The following is a 9,844-nucleotide window of genomic DNA, read 5'->3' on the forward strand; positions in this document are numbered from 1 at the left end:
GACAAATGCTAACAAGTATGAAAGGGGAAATTAACAATAATACAGTAATAGTGGGAGACTTTAATACCCCACTCACACTTATGGATAGATCAACTAAACAGAAAATTAACAAGGAAACAAAAATGTTAAATGATACAATAGACCAGTTAGACCTAATAGATATCTGGAGGACATTTCACCCCAAAACAATGAATTTCACCTTTTTCTCAAGTGCACACAGAACCTTCTCCAGGATAGATCACATCCTGGGCCATAAATCCAGCCTTGGTAAATTCAAAAAAATTGAAATCTTTCCAAGCATCTTTTTTGACCACAATGCAGTAAGACTAAATCTCAATTACAGGAGAAAACCTATTAAAAATTCCAACATATGGAGGCTGAACAACACACTGCTGAATAATGAACAAATCATAGAAGAAATCAAAATATGCATAGAAATGAATGAAAATGAAACACAACAATCCAAAACCTCTGGGACACTGTAAAAGCAGTGCTAAGGGGAAAGTTCATAGCAATACAGGCATAACTCAAGAAACAAGAAAAAAGTCAACTAAATAACCTAACTCTACACCTAAAGCAACTAGAAAAGGAAGAAATGAAGAACTCCAGGGTTAGTAGAAGGGAAGAAATCTTAAAAATTAGGGCAGAAATAAATGCAAAAGAAACAAAAGAGACCATAGCAAAAATCAACAAAGCCAAAAGCTAGTTCTTTGAGAGGGTAAATAAAATTGACAGACCACTAGCCAGACTCATCAAGAAACAAAGGGAGAAAAACCAAATCAATAAAATTAGAAATGAAAAGGGAGAGATCACAACAGACAACACAGAAATACAAAGGATCATAAGAGACTACCATTAGCAATTATATGCCAATAAAATGGACAACTTGGAAGAAATGGACAAATTCTTAGAAAAGTACAACTTTCCAAAACTGAACCAGGAAGAAATAGAAAATCTTAACAGACCCATCACAAGCACGGAAATTGACACTGTAATCAGAAATCTTCCAGCAAACAAAAGCCCAGGTCCAGACAACTTCACAGCTGAATTCTACCAAAAATTTAGGGAAGAGCTAACACCTATCCTACTCAGACTCTTCCAGAAAATTGCAGAGGAAGGTAAACTTCCAAACTCATTCTATGAGGCCACCATTACCCTAACACCAAAACCTGAAAAAGATGCACAAAAAAAGAGAACTACAGGCCAATATCACTGATGAACATAGATGCAAAAATCCTTAACAAAATTCTAGCAATCAGAATCCAACAACACATTAAAAAGATCATACATAATGACCAAGTGGGCTTTATTCCAGGGATGCAAGGATTCTTCAATATCCACAAATCAATCAATGTAATACACCACATTAACAAAATGAAAATAAAAACCATATGATTATCTCAACAGATGCAGAGAAAGCCTTTGACAAAATTCAACATCCATTTATGATCAAAACCCTCCAGAAGGCAGGAACATTCCTCAACATAATAAAAGCTATATATGACAAACCCATAGCAAACATTATCCTCAATGGTGAAAAATTGAAAGTGTTTCCCCTAAAATCAGGAGCAAGACAAGGGTACCCACTCTCACCACTACAATTCAACATAGTTTTGGAAGCTTTGGCCACAGCAGTCAGAGCAGAAAAAGACATAAAAGGAATCCAAATTGGAAACGAAAAAGTAAAACTCTCACTGTTTGCAGATGACATGATCCTCTACACAGAAAACCCTAAAGACTCTACCAGAAAATTACTAGAGCTAATCAATGAATATAATAAAGTTTTAGGATATAAAATCAACACACAGAAATCCCTTGCATTCCTATACATTAATAATGAGAAAATAGAAAAATTAAGGAAACAATTCCATTCACCACTGCAGTGAAAAGAATAAAATACTTCGGAATATATCTACCTAAAGAAACAAAGACCTCTATATAGAAAACTATAAAACACTGGTGAAAGAAATCGGAGAGGACACTAATAGATGGAAAAATATACCGTGTTCATGGATTGGAAGATTAAATATTGTGAAAATGAATATATTACCCACAGTAATTTATAAGTTCAATGCAATCCCTATCAAGCTACAATGGTGTTTTTTACAGAGCTAGAACAAATAATTTCACAGTTTGTATGGAAATACAAAAAACCTTGAACAGCCAAAGCAATCTTGAGAAAGAAGAATGGAACTGGGGGAATCAACCTGCCGGACTTCAGGCTCTACTACAAAGCCACAGTCATCGAGACAGTATGGTACTGGCATAAAGACAGAAATATAGATCAATGGAACAAAATAGAAAGCCCAGAGATAAATCCATGCACCTATGGACACCTTATCTTTGACAAGGGAGGCAAGAATATTCAATGGAGAAAAGGCAATCTCTTTAACAAGTGATGCTGGTCAACCACTTGTAAAAGAATGAAACTAGAACACTCCCTAACACCATACACAAAAATAAACTCAAAATGGATTAAAGATATAAATGTAAGACCAGAAACTATCCTAGAGGAGAACATAGGCAAAACACTCTCCGACATAAATCACAGCAGGATTCTCCATGACCCACCTCCCAGAATATTGGAAATAAAAGCAAAAATAAACAAATGGGACCTAATTAAAATTAAAAGCTTCTGCACAGCAAAGGAAACTATAAGCAAGGTGAAAAGACAGCCTTCAGAATGGGAGAAAATAATAGCAAATAAAGCAACTGACAAAGGATTAATCTCAAAAATATACAAGCAACTTCTGCAGCTCAATTCTAGGAAAATAAACGACCCAATCAAAAAACGGGCCAAAGAATTAAACAGACATTTCTCCAAAGAAGACATACAGATGGCTAACAAACACATGAAAAGATGCTCAACATCCCTCATAATCAGAGAAATGCAAATCCAAACCACAATGAGGTACCATTTCACGCCAGTCAGAATGGCTGCTATCCAAACGTCTACAAGCAATAAATTCTGGAAAGGGTGTGGAGAAAAGAGAACCCTCTTACACTGTTGGTGGGAATGCAAACTAGTACAGCCACTATGGAGAACAGTGTGGAGATTCCTTAAAAAACTGGAAATAGAACAGCCATACGACCCAGCAATCCCACTGCTGGTCATACACACCAAGGAAACCAGAATTGAGAGAGACACATGTACTCCACTGTTCATCGCAGCACTGTTTATAATAGCCAGGACATGGAAGCAACCTAGATGTCCATCTGCAGACAAATGGATTAGAAAGCTGTGGTACATTTACACAGTGGAGTATTACTCAGCCGTTAAAAAGAATACATTTGAATCAGTTCTAATGAAGTGGATGAAACTGGAGCCTATTATACAGAGTGAAGTAAGCCAGAAAGATAAACACCAATACAGTATACTAACGCATATATGTGAAATTTAGAAAGATGATAATGATAACCTTGTATATGAGACAGCAAAAGAGACACAGATGTATAGAACAGTCTTTTGGACTCTGTGGGGGAGGGCGAAGGTGGGATGATTTGGAGAATGGCATTAAAACATGTACATTATCATATGTGAAATGAATCACTAGTCCAAGTTCGATGCATGATACAGGATGCTTGGGGCTGGTGTACTGGGATGAACCAGAGGAATGGGATGGGGAGGGAGGTGGGAGGGGGGTTCAAGAGGGGGAACATATGTACACCTGGGGCAGATTCATGTCAACGTATGGCAAGACCAATACAATAATGTAAAGTAATTAGCTCCCAATTAAAATAAATAAATTTTTAAAAAAAGAAAACAAAGTCGAAGTAGTTCTCTTTGGAGAAGTTGGGGGAAGGTAATATTTAGGAGAATACAAAGGAAGTTTCTAGTAATATTGGACATCTTGATCTGGGTGCTGGCTACAAAGCTCTGATTAATATATAAAGACAATTGAGCTGAATATAGATTTTATAATCATAAAAATTCATTACTCGTTCAGTTCAGTTCAGTTTAGTCGCTCAGTCGTGGCCGACTCTCCACGACCCGATGAATCACAGCACGCTAGGCCTCCCTGTCCATCACCAACTTCCGGAGTTCACTCAAACTCATGTCCATCGAGTCGGTGATGCCATCCATCCATCTCATTCTCTGTCGTCCCCTTCTCCTCCTGCCCCAACCTTTCCCAGCATCAGAGTCTTTTCCAGTGAGTCAACTCGTTGCATGAGGTGGCCAAAGTAGTGGAGTTTCAACTTTAGCATCAGTCCTTCCAATGAACACCCAGGATTGATCTCCTTTAGAATGGACTGGTTGGATCATTACACATTGATAAAAAAAAGCAAACTCAGACATAACTTCAAAGACAACATGCAACATTTTCTCTTTCACATGATTGGATAACAATAACTAAATTCAAGGAGTAAACCAATCTAATAGATCAAGATGAAGACAAAAGGAAGAATCACTGCCTAATTGTTCAATAAAAACTAAACAATTACTTGTCAACAGATATTTTCTTATTAAGCAGTCATTGTTCATGGATGCCAACAGATTTCAGTTTTAGATAATTTCCTTCTGTAGTTATATATTGCTTTTTTTTAATCCAGGCACTGCTTCACAAATAAATCCCCAAGTCATAAAGGGGACTCAACTCAGCCAATGTAACACCACTATTAAAAAGTAAATCCAAAATACACATTTCTCCTGCCATGAACCAAATTCAAAATGTTCAGGTTATCTGAGTAAAGCCTGAGTGAGTTTTATTCTCCTCTTGATTCAAAACACCAGAGAGACCCTTCATGCCAGCTGGTTGCAGCAGAAGCCAAACACAGAAATGAAACAGCAAATTATAAAGCCACCAAGGCTGAGTCCCACTTAAACAACCTGCCCTGTTATCAAATGTCATACTGTCCCTCCTTTCAGCACTCTCCCCTTGGACTGGCAACCTAGCAATTTATTTTCATGCTTTCTGTCCCATAATAATAACAAAATGAACCAAGTTTTCTAAATCTACTCCATAAATGTGGGCACAGAGAGTCAAAAGCTTTGCCCACTGTTACCCATGTTCTGAGCTAACTTTACTATGGTCACTCTGATTATTAATACTTTCCTGGCTAATCAGTGTCTTTGCGGCCCCTCTGCAGAAATTTCCAAGCCTAAGCACATTTAGCCACAGCCATTCTGTTTGAGTTTCTTACCAATGCCATTCCTTTAGCAAATTTAGGATGAAAGGCAGACAGTGTCCTGGGGGCATCATCATTATTCAATGTTGCTCTGGACAACCTGGGACTTGGGTCACAGACTGCATGACAACTTCATTATTTTGAGTTAAAGAGGTTATATTTATTCCTGAAGAAAAGCAGATTCATTCATTCAGTTGGAAGGTTGAACATAAGAAATGTCTCTTTCTCTTTAATATTTCATGTTGATGAGACATAATGTGAAGCAGGTCTCGCTATGATCTATAGATTGCTAGAATCTATCCAAAAAGATCCAATAAATATAATCCCAAATTTTAGTAGCAATTGAGAGAATGACACAGTCATAGTCATGAACAGAATATATACCACATTATGAAAGATTATTGATGAGGATATGATTATAAGATTGTAGATTATAGATGAGCTCATGCGACGAGTTGACTCACTGGAAAAGAGTCTGATGCTGGGACGGATTGGGGGTAGGAGGAGGCGGGGACGACAGAGAATGAGATGCCTGGATGGCATCACCAACTCAATGGACATGAGTTTGAGTGAACTCCGGGAGTTGGTGATGGACAGGGAGGCCAGGTGTGCTGTGATTCATGAGGTCGCAAAGAGTCAGACACGACTGAGCGACTGAACTGAACTGAACTGATGAAAACTGAAAGTGTTAGTCTCTCAGTCATGTTCGACCCTTTGTGTCCCCATGGACTGTTACCCGCCAGACTCCTCTGTCCATGGGATTTCCCAGGCAAGAGTACTGCAGTGGGTTGACATTTCCTTCTCTGGGGAATCTTCCTGACCCAGGGATCAAACCTGAGTCTCCTGCATTACAGGCAGATTTTTTACTGTCTGAGATATAAATAACTATATATGTACATGCATTTTACAGGTACATATATACATATTTTATATTGTACATGTACTTATGTGATATGTATATACACATATATCATATACATGTATCATGTTTGTATATATATTACCACTTTTGAGAACTGAAAACACAAAATACTCAAATTTCAGAGAGCATGCCACTCTAGGCAGGACCTTCTTAAGCCAAGGCCCAAGAACTTTAGGAGATCTCAACCAGATGATATTTGTGAAGTATTTTGTATATGTATGAACACGTGTGTGTATGTGTCAATTCCTGTGTTTCTGGAATTAGATGAATTCATAGCTTTTACAAGATCCTTGAAAGGGTCTTTCACCAGAAACAGCTTAAGCATCAGTGTTGTATACACAGTTTTATACTACTTACTCAGCTTTACCCAGCAAGAACTTTTTTCATTATTTATTATTAGTTTGCTCAAAATAGGCTTCCCTGGTGATTCATTGGTAAAGAATCCCCCTGCAACAAAGATCCAAGTTGGATCCCTGCATCAGGAAGATCCCCCTGGAGGAAGAAATGGCAACCTACTCAAGTATTCTTGTCTGGAAAATCCCGTGGAGAGACAACCTGGCAGGCTACAGTCCGTGGGGTTGCAAAACAGTCAGACATGATTAAGCAACTAAACAACAAACAACATAAACTTCTTGGATAGGATAATCTATATTCTGTATTCTTCAGTCTTGATCTTTTCACATCTAAAATCTGGAGAAATGTGAGTTAAGTCAAGCTCTAATTAGGTTTAATTTCCATAGCACAAATTCCTCAAATTTAACTAATCAGTTTTGCTGAGTACAATAAAACTCTTCCAAAGGTGTTAGCACATGTCTAAACTTGCAGACTACCCTACGAGACCCAAATCATATAACCACCATCAAATGGTATATTTCAATTAACTGTATCACACTGGCACCTTTATAAGAATTACTATGATGTATGAATTACATTGACTTCTGCCATGCTTAAAACATTTTTTTTACATTTTTTTCATTTTTAAATGTTGATATTCTAATAACATTATCTAAGAGTGTTATGAAGTTGTCATATGTATTTGCTTATTTTTTGACTTACATTTTATCTAAAACATAAGCCTGGTGACTGTGGTAGACACAATAGTCAGGCTTAAACTTCATGGGTCCCAATTTCCTTCTGGAGTCACGTCTTACACTGTAAAAGCCAGAAAGCTAAAACAAAAACAAAATTAAAAAAAAAAAAAAAACCACACCTTTTCCAGGACGCATTCCAGGTAAGTTTCCAGATGTGACTCAGACTCTGAGTCATATGCCTGCATCTATTTGAAATAGGACAGGGAACCCTGGTGTGCTGCAGTCCATGGGGTTGCAGAGTAAGACAACTTAGTGACAGAACAACAACGTTTGAAACTGAAATTATGTTAGATGGTGAAAGAAGCAGAGAATGAGCAGGGTTTCCAAATATCACTGGTGCAAATCTAGTAGATCTGATGTGCTTTTGGAGGCAATAGTTCTAGTAGTTGTTTTTTGATCTTGAAATTACATTTGACTAAGGTTCTGAGATCTGCACTCATCAATGAGACAAGTTTTCCTGATTCTCCAACTTTAAAAAAAATTTGTAATAAAAATTCTACATATTTGAGATATGCAACATGATTTGACTGGCATACTTTTGATTGCAGCAGAGATGGCGGTTGGTCATGGGGACTCAGCCATTCCAACATTTTGGAAAGAACCGATTCCTTGTCCTAAATCCATTTCTGCTGAAAATAGAGTGGTTTCTGTCTTTCACAATTCATTTCTTACTGATGTGTGGGTGCTCAATTTTTGCTGACTGAATGAATACAGTTATAAGGAAGCATAAAATACATTAAGAAAGACTATATCCTTTTGGCAAATCTTTTGTTTCAGTATGATAATAGCTATTAAGACATGCAGTGTATTTGTTTTAGGTCCAAGAGATATTCACGGATTAAGATTTAAAGATTAATTCTTTCCCTTTCTTCTCTTCTCCATACCTTCCTTCCATTTTCTCATCCTTTATTTTACTGTCTGTGGTGATACTGTGTAGATAACATAACTCACTTTTTGACTGAATTAAGATCATGGCATCTGGTCCCATCACTTCATGGGAAATAGATGGGGAAACAGTGGAAACAGTGTCAGACTTTATTTTTTTGGGGCTCCAAAATCACTGCAGATGCTGATTGCAGCCAGGAAATTAAAAGATGCTTACTCCTTGGAAGGAAAGTTATGACCAACCTAGACAGTATATTAAAAAGCAGAGACATTACTTTGCCAACAAAGGTCCGTCTAGTCAAGGCTATGGTTTTTCTAGTGGTCATTTATGTATGTGAGAGTTGGACTGTGAAGAAAGCTGAGCATCGAAGAATTGATGCTTTTGAACTGTGGTGCTGGAAAAGACTCTTGAGAGTCCCTTGTACCGCAAGGAGATCCAACCAGTCCATTCTAAAGGATATCAATCCTGGGTGTTCATTGGAAGGACTGATGCTAAAGCTGAAACTCCAAAACTTTGGCTACCTCATGCGAAGAGTTGACTCACTGGAAAAGACTCTGATGCTGGGAGGGATTGGGGGCGGGAGGAGAAGGGGATGACAGAGAATGAGATGGCTGGATGGCATCACCGACTCGATGGGCATGAGTTTGAGTGAACTCCGGGAGTTGGTGATGGACAGGAAGGCTTGGCGTGCTGTGATTCATGGGTTCGTGGAGAGTTGGACACTACTGAGCGACTGCACTGAACTGTCAAAAATACATACAGTAAATAGAAACAGCAGTTTACAAGACTATAGGTTACACACAAAACTTGCCACTTTATACTAAAATACTTAAAATCATGTTCATCACATCAAAATAAAACTAATTATATTTTAAAATAAACATTTAATTCTTTTTGTTTCTTTTGTGACTATAATAATACATAAAATATTGAAAAAATACATTAAAGAAGGAACCACGCTACAAGGGAAGTTCACTTGTTGGGTTCCCCAGGGAATAGACCCTAAGACAGAAATTGTGCAGTTCATAGGCAAGTGCTCTCAGGATCAACACCTGGATTGGGCAGTGAGGGAGGCTGAAATGGGATGTATCTGCAACAAAAGTCTCAGCAAATCATAATAGGGAAGCTCCAGGACTAGAATGCTTCTTGAGTTACCCAGAACAAGGGAACATGACAGGCTTTTCTACTGTTGTAAAAACTAGTAACTCTTGTATCAACTGGATATGGGTTGACATCCTCCCAAGGGGTGTGATCATGTGATAGGCTGTGCTCTACATGGACGGAAGCAAATTTCAAAGACAACCTTGCTGACTCGGGTGACAGGTGTTAGCCACCAACATTTCAAGCGGTTGGGGAATGGATTACTCAGTTAAGGAAAGAGGTAGTAGTGGACTGGGCCAAAAACTACGGCATCCATCTCACAAAGACAGTATAAAGGAAAAAAAGCCATGTGACTTTAAACCAGCAAGCCTGGATTTGGGCACCATTTCTTCCACTTAATAGCTGTAGGAATTTGAACAGTCATTTAACTCTCTGAATTTGTTTCCTCATCAACAGAAAGGTAATAGTGACCTATTAATATCTAACAATGGGCTGCCCTGGTAGCTCAGTGGTAAAGAATTCACCTGCCAATACAGGAGACGGGGGTTCAATCCCTGGGTTGGGAAGATTCCCTGGAGAAGGAAAATGGCAACCCACTGCAGTATTCTTGCCTGGGAAATCCCATGGACAGAGGAGTCTGGCAGGCTGTTGTCCATGGGTTTCCATGAGTCAGACATGACTTAGCAAATATACAACAACAAATAATATGTAACAATA

The sequence above is a fragment of the Moschus berezovskii genome, chromosome 16, assembly GCF_049115385.1.
Source record: "Moschus berezovskii isolate FMDL1 chromosome 16, NW_MosBer_1.0, whole genome shotgun sequence".
NCBI lineage: Eukaryota > Metazoa > Chordata > Mammalia > Artiodactyla > Moschidae > Moschus > Moschus berezovskii.